This window comes from Grampus griseus (assembly GCF_964374135.1).
Source record: "Grampus griseus genome assembly, chromosome: 16".
Lineage (NCBI taxonomy): Eukaryota > Metazoa > Chordata > Mammalia > Artiodactyla > Delphinidae > Grampus > Grampus griseus.
In genome coordinates, this window is record NC_139010.1 from 50,261,380 (window position 1) to 50,278,376 (window position 16,997).

At 44.7% G+C, this 16,997-nt stretch overlaps 1 long non-coding RNA gene across 1 annotated transcript; it reads left to right on the forward strand.

The window, feature by feature from the left end:
- Positions 1-480: 480 nt before the first annotated feature.
- On the forward strand, positions 481-9,100 carry LOC309834492. Its single transcript, XR_014297863.1, has 3 exons — positions 481-513; positions 7,788-7,849; positions 9,045-9,100. It is a non-coding gene; the product is annotated as an uncharacterized lncRNA (long non-coding RNA).
- The last annotated feature ends 7,897 nt before the right edge of the window (positions 9,101-16,997 follow it).

Consider the following 16,997-nt stretch of genomic DNA (forward strand, 5'->3'; position numbering starts at 1 on the left):
ATCACAAATTAATCTACTTTACTCATTTTTTCCCCACATTGTTATAAATAGCTTAATTTTAAAAATCTATTCTTTCTTTCACACACTAATGTTAAATCTATGTCAAAACAAGTTCCTTTCCAGGAATGAATAGAACCTGTCTTACTTGCAACTTAAAAATAATTTTTCAAGACACATTAGACCTCTTTGTTCTTTTTGTTAAACATGCTTGTGTCCCACCTACACCCATTAGGAAAAACTTTAAAAACTTTGGAAAATTTTTAAATATAAAATTTGTAATAGCTGTAGATATGAAGGTTATAAAAAGACATCTATAATCATTTCCGTTTTTATTAACTCATTTACTTATGATATTAAAGGTCTCTCATGTAAGTCCATTTATGTCTGTAGTCCAAACTAATAGAATCAACAAATGTTAAATACCAATAATATTTAAATACATATATTTTTTATTCTAGAATCTCTTAGGTACAAGTGATGGAAACTCATCTCAAACTAACTGAAACCCAAAAGGTAATTAATTTTTATGAATACTTGGGAATTCCAAGAGTTTATTCTATTCACCTCTAGTTATAGCTGGATCAAAGCGGGTATTAAAAGATATTGTCAGGGTTCTAGTGTTTCCCTCTCTCTCTCTCTCTATATATATATATATGTATACCTATATCTATATGTGTATACAGATATATCTATATCATAAAAACATTTTACAGTAAAAATTTTATCATGTTATCAATAATATTCAAATATCCGATTGAATGTTAATAATTTAAGGTCTTTTTTTTAGGAGACTAAAACAGTTACTAAAAGCAAAAGACACTTTTATAATTTTTCTTTTGTATTTCCTTCTGAATTAAAGCCACAAAAATCAGTCTGGTAATTTTATAATCATAGTTCATTCACTGGTTCCCATCTGATATACTTTCTCGTATGGACACTTGTGTATTGCATCTGTAATCCCTTGGATGTTTGGTCTTTCCCCAACCTTATTAGCCATAGTGGGATGGAGAGGTTGCCTCACCCCATGGGAGATGAAAATGCCAAACTCTTGCTTTCCTGATAAAGCATAAATCAGCTTATGTCAGTTCTCTGTGAAAACTCTCCAGTGTCTCCCAATTCCTCTCAGATTAAAAGTCTTTATAGAGGACTAAAGTTTTTCCCCTCAAAACATTCTCTTTACTACACATTTGATCCCTAGGAGAAACTAAGAGCAGGAGGGGATGCTGGGAGGGGAGGGGCCACTTGCTGGGGTCCCCCTGGCCCCCACCCCATTTGGGAGCAAAGCCATGTTTTCTTGGACCCCTCAGAGCATCCAGGCTGTTCCACAGGGCAGGAATAGGGAGTGGAGGGGAAGGGGAGCCCTTGGTCTAAGGGGGGGATGCAGCGCCATCACCAGCCAGCGCCCATAACCATCCGTCTCCACACCAGCTGCGGGGTTAGCAGGCAGGGAGCCACTCTGCCCAATCTGTCCCCCAGCCCATGGACAGGCGACATTGTCAGGAAGGGATGGCTGGGAGTCAGAAAGCTGAGGCAGCAGGGTCCGGTGGGAGGAGCTCACTGCAGAGGAACTAGATGTGGCCCAGATCAGTGCAATCCAGGGAAGCGATGGGGAAGAGGATGGTGGGTGGTGGCGTAGTGGTGCTTTTAGACAAAGGCTCTCCTAGAACGGAGAATGCTGTGTCCCTGTCACCAGGGAGACCAACGACCCAGGGACCCCAGGGGGAACCTAATGTCCCTGCAGCCCCTCCACACTCCCAGCCCCAGAGTGTGTGGGGGAGTGATGGCACAGAGCTGGCAAGGAGGACAGCCACCCCTTGCCCAGCACCCTGTGGAGAAACGCCAGCTCTGGGGAAGGAGGGAGGGCTCAGGGCGCACGGTGGAAGGAGACCAGAGCCCCCACCCCACACACACACCTCTGCAGCCCAGGGGCTGAGGTCGGGGCAGGCTGCACTGGTGGTTTGCTTGGAGGGGAATGTGGGGCCGAGCGGGCAGAGTAGAAGTGGGCCCTGCTAGGGGCCCAAGCCCCTCCCGGGGAGCTCCAATCTCGGTGTCCCAGTGGAGCAGGGAGGAGAGGGGGCCGCTAGCCAGCAGCTTCCATCAACGCGCCCCGAGCCTTCCCTTTCCACCTGGGAGCTTCCCACCGCCCTGCCTGCCTGGGGTCCCCGCTAGACGCAAGTGATGGTGGCCACTCCGCCGACTCTGAGTAAACAGCTGTGTGTTCTCACTGGAGTCGCCTTTACTCAATACCAACAAACTAATTTAAAAAGAAGAAACTAAGTAAAATAAAGAGAAACTGAGAAAAGTAGAAATAAAAGAATAAAGAAACAAGAACAAAAATGAATAAAGAAAAAAAGGGAAAAATGAATAACAAACAAGACAAACAGAAAACCCACAGTACCAAAGGGAAAAAGCTAACTTTGGTCAAATCCTCCCAGGTCACTGAAAAGCAGCTCTCTGAGCTAGAAGGACTGATAACCTAGGCTCAGCTAGAGATTTATCTAGTTCTTGGAATTTAAAGACAATGGCTCCATTTGAGGTCACAGAAGAAATTGGCCTGTCATGACTGGGATCATCCACAGTGATTTCTCACTTTTTGGTCTCCAGAATCCTTTACTCTTTTTTTTTTTTTTTTTTTTTTTTTTGCGGTACGCGGGCCTCTCACTGTTGTGGCCTCTCCCGTTGCGGAGCACAGGCTCTGGACGCGCAGGCTCAGTGGCCATGGCTCACGGGCCCAGCCGCTCCGCGGCATGTGAGATCCTCCCGGACCGGGGCACGAACCCATGTCCCCTGCATTGGCAGGTGGACTCTCAACTGCTGCGTCACCAGGGAAGCCCCTTTACTCATTTTTAAAAAAAAATATTGAGTACCCCAAAGAGCTTTTTGTTTATGTAGGCTGGAGCAATCAGTATTTACCTTGTTAGGAATTAAAACCTGTAGGATGCTTCAGCAGCCTTTTCATTTCTAGTTTGAAAAGCTGTAATATTTTTTGGCTTTTAAAGAGCTTATTATGTCTACATTTAAAATATTTAGGGCTTCCCTGGTGGCGCAGCGGTTGAGAGTCTGTCTGCCGATGCAGGGGACGCTGGTTCGTGCCCCGGTCCGGGAAGATCCCACATGCCGCGGAGCGGCTGGGCCCGTGAGCCATGGCCGCTGAGCCTGCGCGTCCGGAGCCTGTGCTCCGCAACGGGAGAGGCCACAACAGTGAGAGGCCCACATACCGCAAAACAAAACAAAACAAAACAAAACAACAAAAAAAATATTTAATCACCTTTTCTTTAAACTCTAAGTGATTGCTCTCAAAATGGTGCCACAACTTAACTGGTATCACGATTCTATACCAAAATGTTCTATTGCATAAGACACAATAAGGTCCTTTATTAACATCTGAGGGAAGATAGCTATCATCATATTTCCATTTCTTGTTTATAGTTTTGCCCCGTTTCTTTGCAGTGGATTCCTCTCTTCCGTGAGCCGAAGTTTTAGCATCTTTAAATGTAGAAGTTGCATCTGTGAGTTGAGAAAACGTATCTACTCTTTTTAAGCCAACAATCCACCGTGCTCTGTGTCCCTCTTATTCGGCTTGGGATGGCGGGTAGGGTAGCAGCATCTGGGCGTTGTCACCAGTAGCTCAGAGAAGGAAACCAAGATGCCCCTGCGTGATTTTTTTTGAAACGTTTTATTGACGGATAATATAGATACAGAAAAGTGCACGAATCACGTGTGCCACTTGGTGGCTGCTCACAAATGGAACTCACGTACTTAACCGGCATCCAGGTCAAGAAACAAGACGTTACCAGCTCCCCCCGCCACGAGCCCCTTGCCAGTCACTTTCTCCATGGCAGTAATCACTATTTTGTCTTCTAACAGCATAGATGAGTTTTGCTTGTTTTTGAACTTCACGGAACTGGAATCACACAGTATTAAACCCTTTGTGTCTGCTTTCTTTGCTCACTATTTTTGTGAGATTCATCTATATTGCTTGCTTTGTTATTCTAAATGCTGTATAGGTAGCCCAATTTTTATCCATTTTGCTGTCACTGGGCATTTGGGTATTTCTCAGTTTTTGGCTGTTAAGAATAGTGCTGCTCTGAACATCCTTCTCCAGTGTTTGATGAATATTTACATGGCTTTCTGTTGGATATACACCTAGAAATGGGATTGATTGCTTAAGAGGGCTGCATATTTTGGGTTTTAGTAGACACTGCAATTTGTGCCAATTTATACACCCACCAATGCTAATATGTAGTATTGCCTGCCCTTTAATTTTAATCTTTCCGTGCGTGTGTGGCAGTGTAGCATAGTGGTTTTAATTTGCATTTCCCTGATGCCTAATAAAGTAGAACCCCTTTTCATGTGTTTGCTGGCCCTTTCCTTTCTGTGAAATGCAGGATCAAGTCTATTGTCCCTTTTTCCATTGGGTTGCCTGCATTTTTCTTACTGGTTTGTAGGTATTCTTACCTAGTTTGGTGTGAATGTTTTGTTGGGTTTGGCCCTGGACATACATTTCCTCTCCTCCCCACCCATACCTTTAGCTCTCTGATGCCGCCTCCTACTATTTGATCAATTGCTCATCCCTTCCCTACAGTTGGACTTCCTTCTTCCTTGAATATGCCCTGCTAGGCACACTCCCACCTCAGTGCTCTGCACTAGCTCCTACTTCTTCCTGGAATGTTCTTTCCCCAGATCCACTTAGCCCTCTCCCTTACCTCCTTCAAGTATTTCCTTCCAGTGTGACCTTCTTAGTGAGGGCTTCCCTGATTTACATCTTTGGTCTTATAAGGTGTGTTGCAAGAACTACCTGCCACCCCCAATCCATTGCTTTCTTTCTTTTTTAAAAATTTCGTATTATGTAAATTTTTAAACATACACAAAATTAGAAATATTAGTATAAAGGCCCTTCTTCACAATCTTATTGCAATCTTATTTTATCCATAAATACTTCAGTCTGCATCTTTAATAGGTAAATACCTGTTTTTTAGAACACAGACATCATGCCACCAACCAATCTAACAAAAAGTAATAGTATCATATAATCCTAGTCCATATTCAAATTTCCCATTTGTCTCAAAGATGTTTTGTTACAGTTGATATGTTTGAATAAAGGTCTAAACAAGATGTACCTGTTGCTCTATTATTTTCTCCCACAGCAACATTACCATTCAAATGCTACATATTTTGCTTACTTATTGGCTATTTTTCTGTCCCTCTCCTATTAGACTATCTATTCCATGTGAGCAGTGATTTTTGTCTGTTTTGTTCTTTACTGTATCTCCAGCACCTAGAACAGTTCCTGGTACATAGTAGACATAAAATAAATGTTTGTAGAAGGAATGAGTGAATGTGTGGGCAAGATGGATGTAATAGCCCAAGGGTTATGTGTCAAGAGGGTCACATCTGTTGTTTTCCCTTTCTAAAACTTGGGGCAACTTTTCTGAGCCTCAATTTTCTCATCGGTGATATGGGACCAATAACACCAACTTTTCAGGGTTATTTTGAGAATTAGACAAAAATGAGTGTACAGTGCCTGGCAGCTAATACACAATGTAGCTACCAATTTTATTTTTCATTGTTAACTGCCTTTGTTAGCCATATCTGTAAGACAGAAACAGATGAAAAGACTGTAGTGAAGAACTTGGCCTTTCCCAAAGAGAGGTCTGGCCTTTGTCCCTGGCTCCTGGGAGGTAACCTCTAAACCCTTGGAATTTTCTGAGTGATAGGAATGTCTTTTTAATTTAGTGCCACACTTATGCTAATGAGGTGACTCCTGGTGGGCCCCTTGGGCCCCTTGATATCAGCCCTACTTCTGGGGTAAGGGAGACAGCTGAATGCTGAGTTCAAGGACATGGGGCCAATCAATCAATTAATTATGCCTTCATAGGAAGTATCTATAAAAACTCTAGACACTGAAGATTGGGTGAGCTTCCCTGGTTGGACATGCTCCATGCCTATTGTCACATATCAGTGATGGGAGGGTAAAGAAGCTTTACCCTCTGTCCTGAGGGTAAAGAAGCTTTATATTTGGAAACCTCCCAGACTCTTCCCTGCGTGTCTCTTCACTTGGCTAATTTTTTTAAATCTGTATCGTTTCTCTGTAATAAACTGTAACCATGAGTATAAGCTTTTAGTTAACTCTGTGAGTCCTTTTAGTGTATGATCAAGCCTGAGGGTGGTTTTGGGAACCCGCTGCATTTACAGTTTGTGTCATAAGTGAGGACAGCCGTGGAGACTGTGCCTTTTAACATTACAGTTGGACTCTATCCTGGCAGTTAGTATCAGAAGTTTTGGGAGACTTGACATTCTGAAGGACTGTACCCTCAAACCTCACCTTTGGGCTAACTGCAAGTAGTTGGTGTTAGAAGTGGGATTCAGGGGAATGACCCTGACTCACTGAAATATGTGGTTTGGGAAGAGAAAGGATGAGAGAGCAGGGCTTGACAAACCTTTGATTCCTGGTTGGCCACAGGGTCACCCATGGTATGGAATGGTGGCTGTGCTGTAATCAGTTACTGGAAGTAGAAAAAGTCACACGTGGAATATAGAAATGATGAATCCAACTCCTCAGGAGTTAGCTCATTGGATGCATAAGGAAATGCAAAGTAATGAGAAAAAGGCAGAATACACAGTTCTTTGGTTATTGTTATCTATAAAGAGCTAATATAAAAGTAATCGAGAGGAGTGGTGGACCCAGTGACCAAGCTTGGATTTTGGCAGGACTGAGCTTCTGCTTCCAGCCTAAGGACCACTGCCACTGGGTGAAGTTCAACTGAAAGAAAAAAGTGTGTGGTACATCCTGACACTGGGACAAAATTGAATTCTGGCCATTCTGTGTTACATCCTCTAGCCTCAGGACCCCTAGCGATGGGTAAAAAGAAAGGCAGAAGAAAGTCTTGGGTAGATCCTGACACTGGAAAGAACTTGGATCCCAGCCTGTCCATGGTACAGCCTCTGCCCTCAGGGCTGCTGCCACCAGGTCAGGTTAAAATGAAAGTAAGAGTAAGTGAGGCTACTTTCTGATGCTGGGCAAGCTTGAATTCCAGCAGGCTGAGCTAGAGCGCCAGTCTCAGTCACTTCCAATGAGAAAACTTCTGATGAAACAACAGCACATCAGTGTATATGTGTACAAAGGTTTCATTTTACCTCTCTGAGTTCCTGGAAAGTGCAGAGCTTTGTCTAAAGTCAGGTCAGAAATGGCATTTAGTAAATACTTTTGCATGGTGTATTAGAATACTAGACTTGGTGTCCAGAGATCTGCTTTTAAATCCCTTCCTTACCATTTATTATCTTTTTGACTTGGGCTGCTAAACAGAATACCAGTGACTGGGTGGCTTAAACAAGAGAAATTTATTTTTTCATAGTTCTGGAGGCTAGACTAGGGTACCATCAGGACTGATGAGTGAAGCCTTTCTCCCGGGCTTGCAGACTGTGTCCTCACATGGCTTTCTTCTGCGTGTGCACACAGAGAAAGATAACTCTGGTGTCTCTTCCTCTTCTTATAAAGACACCAGTGCTATAGGATTAGGGCCTCATACTTATGACCTCATACAACCCTAATTACCTCCTTAAAGGCCTTATCTCCAAATACAGTCAGATTGGGGGGTTGGGACTTCAACCTATGAATTGGGGCTGGGGTGGGGTGGGATTCAGTCCAGTCCACTGTGGAAATGTTGCTTAATTTTCGTTTGTATCTCATATGTGTCTTGCTTGGTAGGCGTGAAGATCAAATAAGGAGATGTATGTAGTAGACACTTAGTACTTGATTTTAAAATGCGTGTCAATTCACTTTGTAGACCTCTGCTATGCACTAGACTATTGAGAGGAGGGGAGATGATGAAAGGAACTTAGAATTTAGGTAAGTAGACTGAACAGATTACATGTAATTTGATTATATGTTGATTTTCAGCTTATAAATTGATTTTCAGCATTTATGAAAAACACGTAGTTTCTGGAGAAAGAAAACATTCATTTCCTGGATTTATATGCATTCTTTTTACAATGAGCACAAATGTTAAATAAGCCACTTACAGTCTTGACTGGTGGGATTGAACATCACCAGAAAGTAATTGATGTTAGCGACCTTTGAAATCTCTGAAGTGAAACACGAATATAAAGCACTTGTGTTACATTTACACCGCGCATCTTTCTCCAAAAGGCTTTGAGGTAGTTAAAAAAAAAAAAAACCAAACCCCAAAATGCACTTGGTTGTTTCAGTTTTCTATGGCTTATTGACATCAGTCATGGAGTAGCGGGACTAGCAGTTTGAGGGATTTGTCATTTGTGTGACTGAGAACGAGCCACAGCCAATTAAAAGAACTTTTAGGTTGCAGCTGGCCTGACACTTTTCGTGCAGAGCTGACACAGGGAACATAGACTGCGCACATAACCAGCTTCTTATTCTGTGCTTTCCAAACCACATTTGCCACACAATCCGGATAGTTTTCACCATGTGAAACACAAGGACTCATCTGGGGGTACACAAATCCTAATACAACTTTACAGCAAACATTATGTATGTACTTGCCATGAGCCAAGGGTCAGTGCCTACTTGCCAGAACCACCAGGAACACATCACTAGTTGTACCACTTGGGCTTATGACTCACTGCAGCAAGGGAGAAAGCACATCCTAAGGAGCTGAGGGGCTTCTCAGTAAGAGGGTATTAGGAGGTGCCTATTATAGGCTTTGGTTTCTTTTAGGCGATTTTGTGGAGGGCTTAAGGAAGCAGGAGTTCGCTTTGAATTGGATGTCAGGAAGCTGGGTTCATTCTATGAAAAAAAAAAAAAAGGCTAGGAGTGAAGCTCTGTATGGTCAGGCCACTCAAGATGGCTGTTCTCTTGCTCTCAGTTCATCCCCTGCCGGACCAGTGCCTGCTTCTCCAGTACCTTACTCACCTGACTGACCTTCTTACATGCCCCAGGCCCCAGCTGGTGATTGTTCTTATCAAAAGGGCAGGGAGGGGCGTGCCCTTCTGCTGGTTTCCCTGGTAACTAATGAGCCCACCTGTTGTCAATTCCCCTGTAACTGATAATCTTCCCCCTACCGCCCCAGGAGTGAAGACTGGCGCAGTGTCCTGCCGTGGTGGAGTGTCTCTCCAGCACCTTGCTTCAGACGTGTAAGTTCCCCCATTCATTAAATCTCTGTTGCTGACTCCGGGCTCTTTCTTTAGTCAGGAAGCTGGGCAAGCACAGGCCTGGTAGGCCAGCGGGGTGCCGCTCAACAAGCCATCAGGAACGCAGGAGTGGAGCGCTCACTGTGGGAGAAGGTGAACAAAATTAATGAAGCAAAGAGTTTATCTTGTTCATTTGGGGGGTGGGATGGGCAAACAATAGGCCCTTTGCCGGGGGTGGGTGGTTTGTGCAGTTAGTGGCGGTAAGAGAGGGCTAAGCAATAGGTTGGGGCCAGATTATAGAAGGCCTTGAATGTAGGAAATGGGGAGCCATTGAAGATGTTTGGAAGGAGTGCTGAGAAATCATAAGGAATATTAACCAGCGCTCACAGCTCATCCTGATGTTCCTGACACGGAAGTGGCTTTCATACTCTTCTGACCATGTTACTGTAAGAAATACATTTTCCACCCAAATCCAGTACACACACACACATGCACACACGCACACACACGCCTGAAACTTAAGTTCAACAGAACACGACTCAGCCTCACTGTGTGAGCTGCCCTCTGTTTCCCATTCCCTTCCACTACTCTCCACCTCTATGCTGCTTCACTCTGTTCTATTTCATGCTGGCTTTTACTCACTAAATTGATTTTTCTTCCTACTCAGGAATGGCCCAAGGTTTGAAAACTGTTGTTTTAAGGAGATGAATCGATGTGGTGAGCGGAAATAGGAGTAGGATGGCTGTTCATAGGGAAAAGCAATAGTTCATTTACCAAAAATTCATTAATTCATTCCATCAAAAACATTTATTAAGTATCTCCTTACATACCAAGCATGAAGATACAAAGATACCCAGACCCAGTAGTGCCCTTGAAGAGCTCACGGTCAGCAGGGAAGACAGGTAGTCGATTCACTGTTGCAAGTCTTTAATAGATAGTTGAGAAAATATCGCAGGATGATCTAAACTACCTGGGGAAACTAGGGAAGGTTTTACAGAGAAAAGGGCGTTTGAGGTGCTTCTTGAAGACTGAATTTGCTAAGGGGAGGGGACTGGTGGAGTGTATCCTAAGGGGAAGAGTCCTATGACAAGGACATGGAGGTTTGAAAGCACAAAGTGTGAGCCGGGTAGGGTTGCCAGATTTAGTAAACAAAAATAGAGCATGGGGAATTCCCTGGTGGTCCAGTGGTTAGGAGTCTGTGCTTCCACTGCAGGGGGCATGGGTTCTATCCCTGGTCGGGGAACTAAGATTCTGCCCTGCAAGCCAAGTGGCGGGGCCAGAAAACAAAAAATAGAGGGCAGCCAGTTAAATTTGAAGTTCAGATAAACAGTGATGTTTAGCAGAAGTATATCCCATCAGTGGCTGGAACATAGGTGAACCTGGGGGTGTATTGGGATCACGTTGTGAAATGTCATGAGAGAATAAGAATCTCCCCTCTAGACTCAAGCTCACACTGAAGGCTAATTTGAGGAATAGTTATAGAATGCTTGGAAAGAAATTTTAAAAATAAACACAAAAATATTCAGCCCTTGATTCTTTAGCTTATTAACAATAAAGGTAGAATCCCCGTGTGTGGGTGGGATGATTTTTAATTATTAATGATTATTCATTGCATTTGAGTAATTCTTTCTCACCTTCTATCCTGCTGATTTTAATTGTTTCCAAGAGGCCTCTGTCCCCGTGTTTAGCTGAGAAGAGGGAATGAACACGTTTTGCCCTGTATACTGATTTCCTATTACATTCTAGCCTGAAGTCGCATTTAGGTTGGTAACAGTCATGAAATGAATAACGCATGTGTGATCAGCCAAGTGACTCTTTGTTGTGTTTAAGCAATTTCCCAGATGCAATAGACACAGGTCGGCTATATTTCATCCTGTCCCCTCTACCCGCCTCCCACCCCCATTTGTGGAAAGGGTTCCCCTTCCTCAGCTACTCTTTTTTTTTTTTAACATCTTTATTGGAGTATAATTGCTTTAAAATGGTGTGTTAGTTTCTGCTTTACAACAAAATGAATCAGTTATATATATATACATATGTTCCCATATCTCTCCCCTCTTGCATCTCCCTCCCTCCCACCCTCCCTATCCCACCCCTCTAGGTGGTCACAAAGCACCGAGCTGATCTCCCTGTGCTATGCGGCTGCTTCCCACTAGCTATCTATTTTACGTTTGGTAGTGTATATATGTCCATGCCTCTCTCTCGCTTTGTCACAGCTTACCCTTCCCCCTCCCCATATCCTCAAGTCCATTCTCTAGTAGGTCTGTGTCTTTATTCCTGTCTTACCCCTAGGTTCTTCATGACATTTTTTTTTCTTAAATTCCATATATATGTGTTAGCATACGGTATTTGTCTTTCTCTTTCTGACTTACTTCACTCTGTATGACAGACTCTAGGTCTATCCACCTCATTACAAATAGCTCAATTTCGTTTCTTTTTATGGCTGAGTAATATTCCATTGTATATATGTGCCACATCTTCTTTATCCATTCATCTGTTGATGGACACTTAGGTTGCTTCCATGTCCTGGCTATTGTAAATAGAGCTGCAATGAACATTTTGGTACATGACTCTTTTTGAATTATGGTTTTCTCAGGGTATATGCCAGTAGTGGGATTGCTGGGTCATATGGTAGAGCTACTCTTCAAAATATTGGAAGGGTGGTTCCTGGCAGGCCAGGGGGGCACGTGACCCAAGCTGGACCAGGCTGACTTCCGTCTCTCTTGTCATGATTATACTTGTGACTTTAAACTCAGGAGCTCATGGTAGCCGTGTTTTTCTGCCATAGGGGCTGGAAAATGAGAGGAAGTCAGTCAGTACTGGGAGGTGGGGGAACGGGACATGGGCAGCCATTCAGTGAAGGAAAGAGAGAGAGCGTGAGCATTTGTATTTAAGCAAAAGCATACTGGAGTGAGAAAGTGAAGAACAAAGAGACCCAGAAAAAGAGGAGAGAGAGAGAAGGAGCTAGAGACAGATAGATAGACAGATAGATAGACAGATAGATAGGGTTGATTGCATTCCTATCTTTGGGTTTTGTGCCATTTTACCTTCTGATGCTTTGATGTTTAAGACCACTTATGGTGGATTCTGTGACTTGAAACAAGAGTACTAATTAAAAAATCAGATCACTAAAGTTGTACTGAAAACCACTGTGATTCCCGTCGTTGAGTGGGGATTATGAAAGGGGTATTTACTCACTAGGGAGAAGCTGACCCCAGAACTCCTTCATGGCACACAGAAAGAAGTATAGTTTTCATTAAACTGTGTGCACTGCTGCACATGACAAAAACTACCCAGGCACACAGTTTCTCTTTTCCTCCTGGAGCGAGTTCGGGATTTGTTCTAGGAAAAACCCATGGGTTTAATTTGAAGCCAGTTTATTTTGGTTGGTTGGGTAGTTGTTTTGTGGTACTTTTAATACTACACAAATTGGTGTTTTCCAGGGTGAGTTCTGTGTTCTGTGAAGCTGCTAGTTCAGCCATGGAATAAAGGGGGGGAGGTGGCTCTGTGGTCAGGTCACGCTGGGGTTAGGTAAACCACTTTGTAGTACCTTGTGGAGCCTTTGCTCTGCTCCTATGCATTGTGAATTTCTAAAAGGGAGAGAGCTGATGCCGCATTTCCTAAACTCACTGGACCATGGCATGGAGTATTTCATTGGACTAGCATCTCCCAGGACACACTGTGGGATAGGATGGCTGAGCACATATGGTGTGGCGGGGTGGCCATCCCTCCTCCTTTGTGTAAGAGGGGACGTCTCCCACCCAGTGCCTCTGGCACATGGCTTTGCTTTCCAGGGGACAAGAAAATGATCTGACTGCCAGTGATTCTCCAGTACTCTTGATGTTGCTAAGAGAAGAACAGATTATTTAAAAAAGCATCACCCAATAGAAAGGGAAAGCTTGGCACTCACGGTGTGTATCTAGGTCAGGGGGTCCACAGGCAAGAGATCCATGGAGAAAATTCAGGTGCTCTGTAAACCTGGATAAAAAAGAAAACTGTGTGTTCATTTTCATTAACCTCTGACTGAAATGTAGCATTTCCTATGGTTATGAATGTGGCAACAGACCCCAGTAGTATGAGCAGAACCTGTGACTTTGTCAGCAATAGAAATCATAGGTTTAATCATATTGTGTCACAGTTGTTGCAGGTTTTTCAGAATATCACTTATGCTTCTTGCTAGTTTGAAATTATGGTAATTATTGTGCCTGCCATTAGATCGATCTTCTTATTTAATGCATTACTAAAGAAGCACGTATCTACCAAAGTGGTTTTTTGGCCACAGTGTGCAGCGTGCACGATCTTAGTTCCCCAGCCAGGGATCAGACCCTGCCCCCTGCAATGGAAGCACGGAGTCTCAACCACTGAACTGACAGAAAAGTCCCTCTCTGGGATTTAGGTGCCTTTTGTGTAATCTTCACTGGGTTGTTTCAGACACAAAGTGGAAAATTAGCCAGGTGAGAATATAATCTGTAGTAGGTTAAATTGTGGCCCCTAAAAGATATATCTAGGTCCTAATCTCTGGTGTTTGTGAATGTGACCTAATTTGGAAATAGGGTCTTTCCAGATGTATTTAAACTAAGAATCTTGAAATGAGAACATCCTAGATTTAGGAGGGGCCCTAAATCCAATGACAGTGTTCTTATACGTGACGGAAGGAAAAGACTCAGAGGCACATAGGGAATAGGGCCATGTGAAGACAAAGGCAGAGATTGGGTGATGCAGCCACCAGAAGCTGGAAGAGGCAAGGAACACACTGTGAGGACACAATGAAAACGTGGTTGTCTATGAACCAGGAAGCAGGCCCTCACCAGGCACCACATCTGCCGGTGTCCAGATCATGGGACTTCCCAGCCTCTAGAACTGTGAGAAATAAAGTGTTGTTTGTAAGCCGCCCCGTCTATGGTATTTTGTTATAGCAACCTGACGGGACTAAGACAGACATTCTCATGCAGCTCCACCACATTTTCCACTGATTCAGAGTCCAGCCCCTGTTGGTTTTGGGCTTCATTTATCCATATTTCTCTCCAGCTACTCTCTGTCTTTTCTTCTACTTTTATGATAGGAAGTAATTATTAGGTCTTTTGGTGCCTTTGATTCTGTCTCATTCAGAGAGTTGTGTCAATGGCCCCAAATCAACAGGCGTAACTATACCTACCTGATCTGATCCTGTACAAATAGATTTTCCCTCCTCTTGTGAAGGTCAGGAGGCTGGAACGATGAGATACCTGGAAGGAGAAGATTGAGGGAGGTCCCACTCTTGGCATTGCCCTGCTCCCACCCCAAGAACCTGTGTCCAGACCCTGCCTCTCTACTTGTCCCTCTACTTTTACACACAGGAGCAGGTGAAGAAGGCTTTGCATGGAGGCAGTTGTTACTGGCGTGTCACTGTATGGGGTGGTGCCCTTCCAGGGGCCATTTGCGGAAATGACTAGGAGTCTCCTGAGAAGGAATGTAAGGTAAGGGAAGAGAGAATGGGAGAACACGAATTTGGTCTGGGGAACGCGGTTCACTGTGTAAGCGAGGGGAGACTTTGGTTTCCATATGTGGTGATGCGGGTACATGCAGGGAGTCAGCAAACCTTTGTCTTGGGGAGCAGGTGGCCTGGCCAAGGACACCAGGCTCAGCTTGGGCTTTGGAGAGAGCAGTGGCAGGAGTGTCACCATGGCACGGGAAGCAGGGAGGAGAAGCCCCATGGAGATTCCATGGAGCTCCCAGACATATTTGGGAGTGGGGGGTAGACTAGGGCAGGGCTGGATTCTGCTCTTGTGGGTGGAAATGGAGCCAGAGAAACAGGGTTTTACTTCTCTCTTCTGTTTCTCTCATGGAGAGGCCGGTTTTGACTCCAGGCTGGAATGACCTGGGAGTCACTGGTGACAATAGGGGTATAATGCCAGTCACATCTGCTGAAAGTTGTCAGTGCTGGAGCTCATTGAAAAACAATAAGTTCACTTTTAAAAGCTAATGAAAAGAACTTATAAAACTTGCAATTTAGTGAAATTGATCAATAAAGATAATTTATTTTGTATAGATGTGGATAGTAAACTTGAATTATGAAATAAATCTTCAGGGTTAGAACACATTAAGGGCATCATATCCTTTCTTCTGTTCCCATCATAAACTTGCAGTCGTATGGCCAAAAGCTACACCTGCAGTGAGAGGGTAGCTTTGGTCCTGCCCCTTCCTTCTCTGCTCCCTGGGCCAGCTCAGTGATGAGCATGTGTAACGCTTCAGGGGTCTTCCTGGTTCTCTGAGTTGAAGGTACTTCTCCAAGGAGCTTCCAGAAAATGTCTCTGTGGCTCTCCTCTCTCCCCTCAGTCTCTCTCAGCCGTCTCAGGCCTGTCAGTCAGGAGGTGTCCAGTATCTGCGAGCATCTCAGCATCTCCACTCAGGCCTCCACTCACCCAGCAGCTTCTCCTGGAAGAGCAGCTGGGAATCCTGGGGATCAGGGACTCCCACTGGGTCACCTTTAATTATGGGGAAGTGTTCTGCTTTTCAACCGAGTGCTGTGGTTACTGAGCTACCATGGGCAAGGCACCGTGTGCTAGGCAGAGTGGGGAAATCTGCAGGGTTCCACATACCGCCGCCACCCTTAAGAGTGTTTAGGGAGAGAGAACACACACTGAAATTAGAAAAGGAAGAGAGAAGAAAGCAACAGGACGGTGTCATGTAATGGCTAAGAGCTTGGGCTCTGAACTCCCAGTAGCCCTGGGTTGACCCCGTAGGTGCGGGTCTCAGAACTCCTTGTCACCCAGTCGACACTACGCTTATGTAAAGGAACTGGCATCCTGTCAGGTCCCAGGTGCTGGTGGGCGACCTAGAAAATTGTGAGGAAGTCCCTTCAGGAAAGCTCAGGTTCCCCTGAGGTGTGGGACAGAGGCATGAGCACTTCATCTGCCTGTATCTGCTCCTGTGTTGCTGTGAGGATTACTAGAGCTAATTTATGAAAAGCAGTCAATTAGCACAGCTACTAGCACATAATAATCTCTCAAAAATAGTGCTATTATTATTTTTTATTTATTTATTTTTTTTTGTGGTACACGGGCCTCTCACTGTTGTGGCCTCTCCGGTTGTGGAGCACAGGCTTCGGACGTGCAGGCTCAGCGGCCATGGCTCACGGGCCCAGCCGCTCTGCGGCATGTGGGATCCTCCCGGACAGGGGCACGAACCCGTGTTCCCTGCATCGGCAGGCGGACTCTCAACCACTGCGCCCCCAGGGAAGCCCTAGTGCTATTACTGTTTCAACAGGAAGAACTGCCAGACTCCTGAGGATGGAAGAAATTCCTGGAGGGATTTACTAGAGGGAAGAGATTTAGGCAGTAAGAGGCTTCTGGGGTGGGGGGATCTGAGAAAAGGTGACATCAGGCAGATGTGCTGTAAGATGGCCTTGAAAGTGTCATCAAGATATCCCCTAGTGACTGGCCTAGAACTGTGGAGGCAACCTTTATTAAAGATCTGTGGCTTTGTTACTGACCAGGGTTCTTGGCCTTCCTTAAACAACAGAAATTGATGAGAGGCCAGACAAGAAGTTCAGGCAAGGCTTTAGTGGGGCCCCTGCTGCAGCAGCGGGGAGCGAAAACAAGGAACCGTTTCCTTGCTTGTTCCCTGACAGAGGCGAGGGCTTTTGCCTTACACGGGGTGAGGGCAGAGGTGTGTCCAGGGGTCTGGCCGGAGGGAGGGCTGAGGTGGCCTGCCCACCCCTTTGGTGGTGGTGGTGAGTGCAGGGGACATATGCACAGTACCCTGCTTTTGCTCCGGGCCCTCCAGAAGTGGAAGTTGGAATTTTGGTCTTTTTGTATCTTATTGTCCATAATTTGCCCCAACTGTGCATGCATGCAGGTATTTTTAGTCCCTTATAGTTTCTTTGTATTCTGTTGCTGAAGGAGACATTTGTCCAG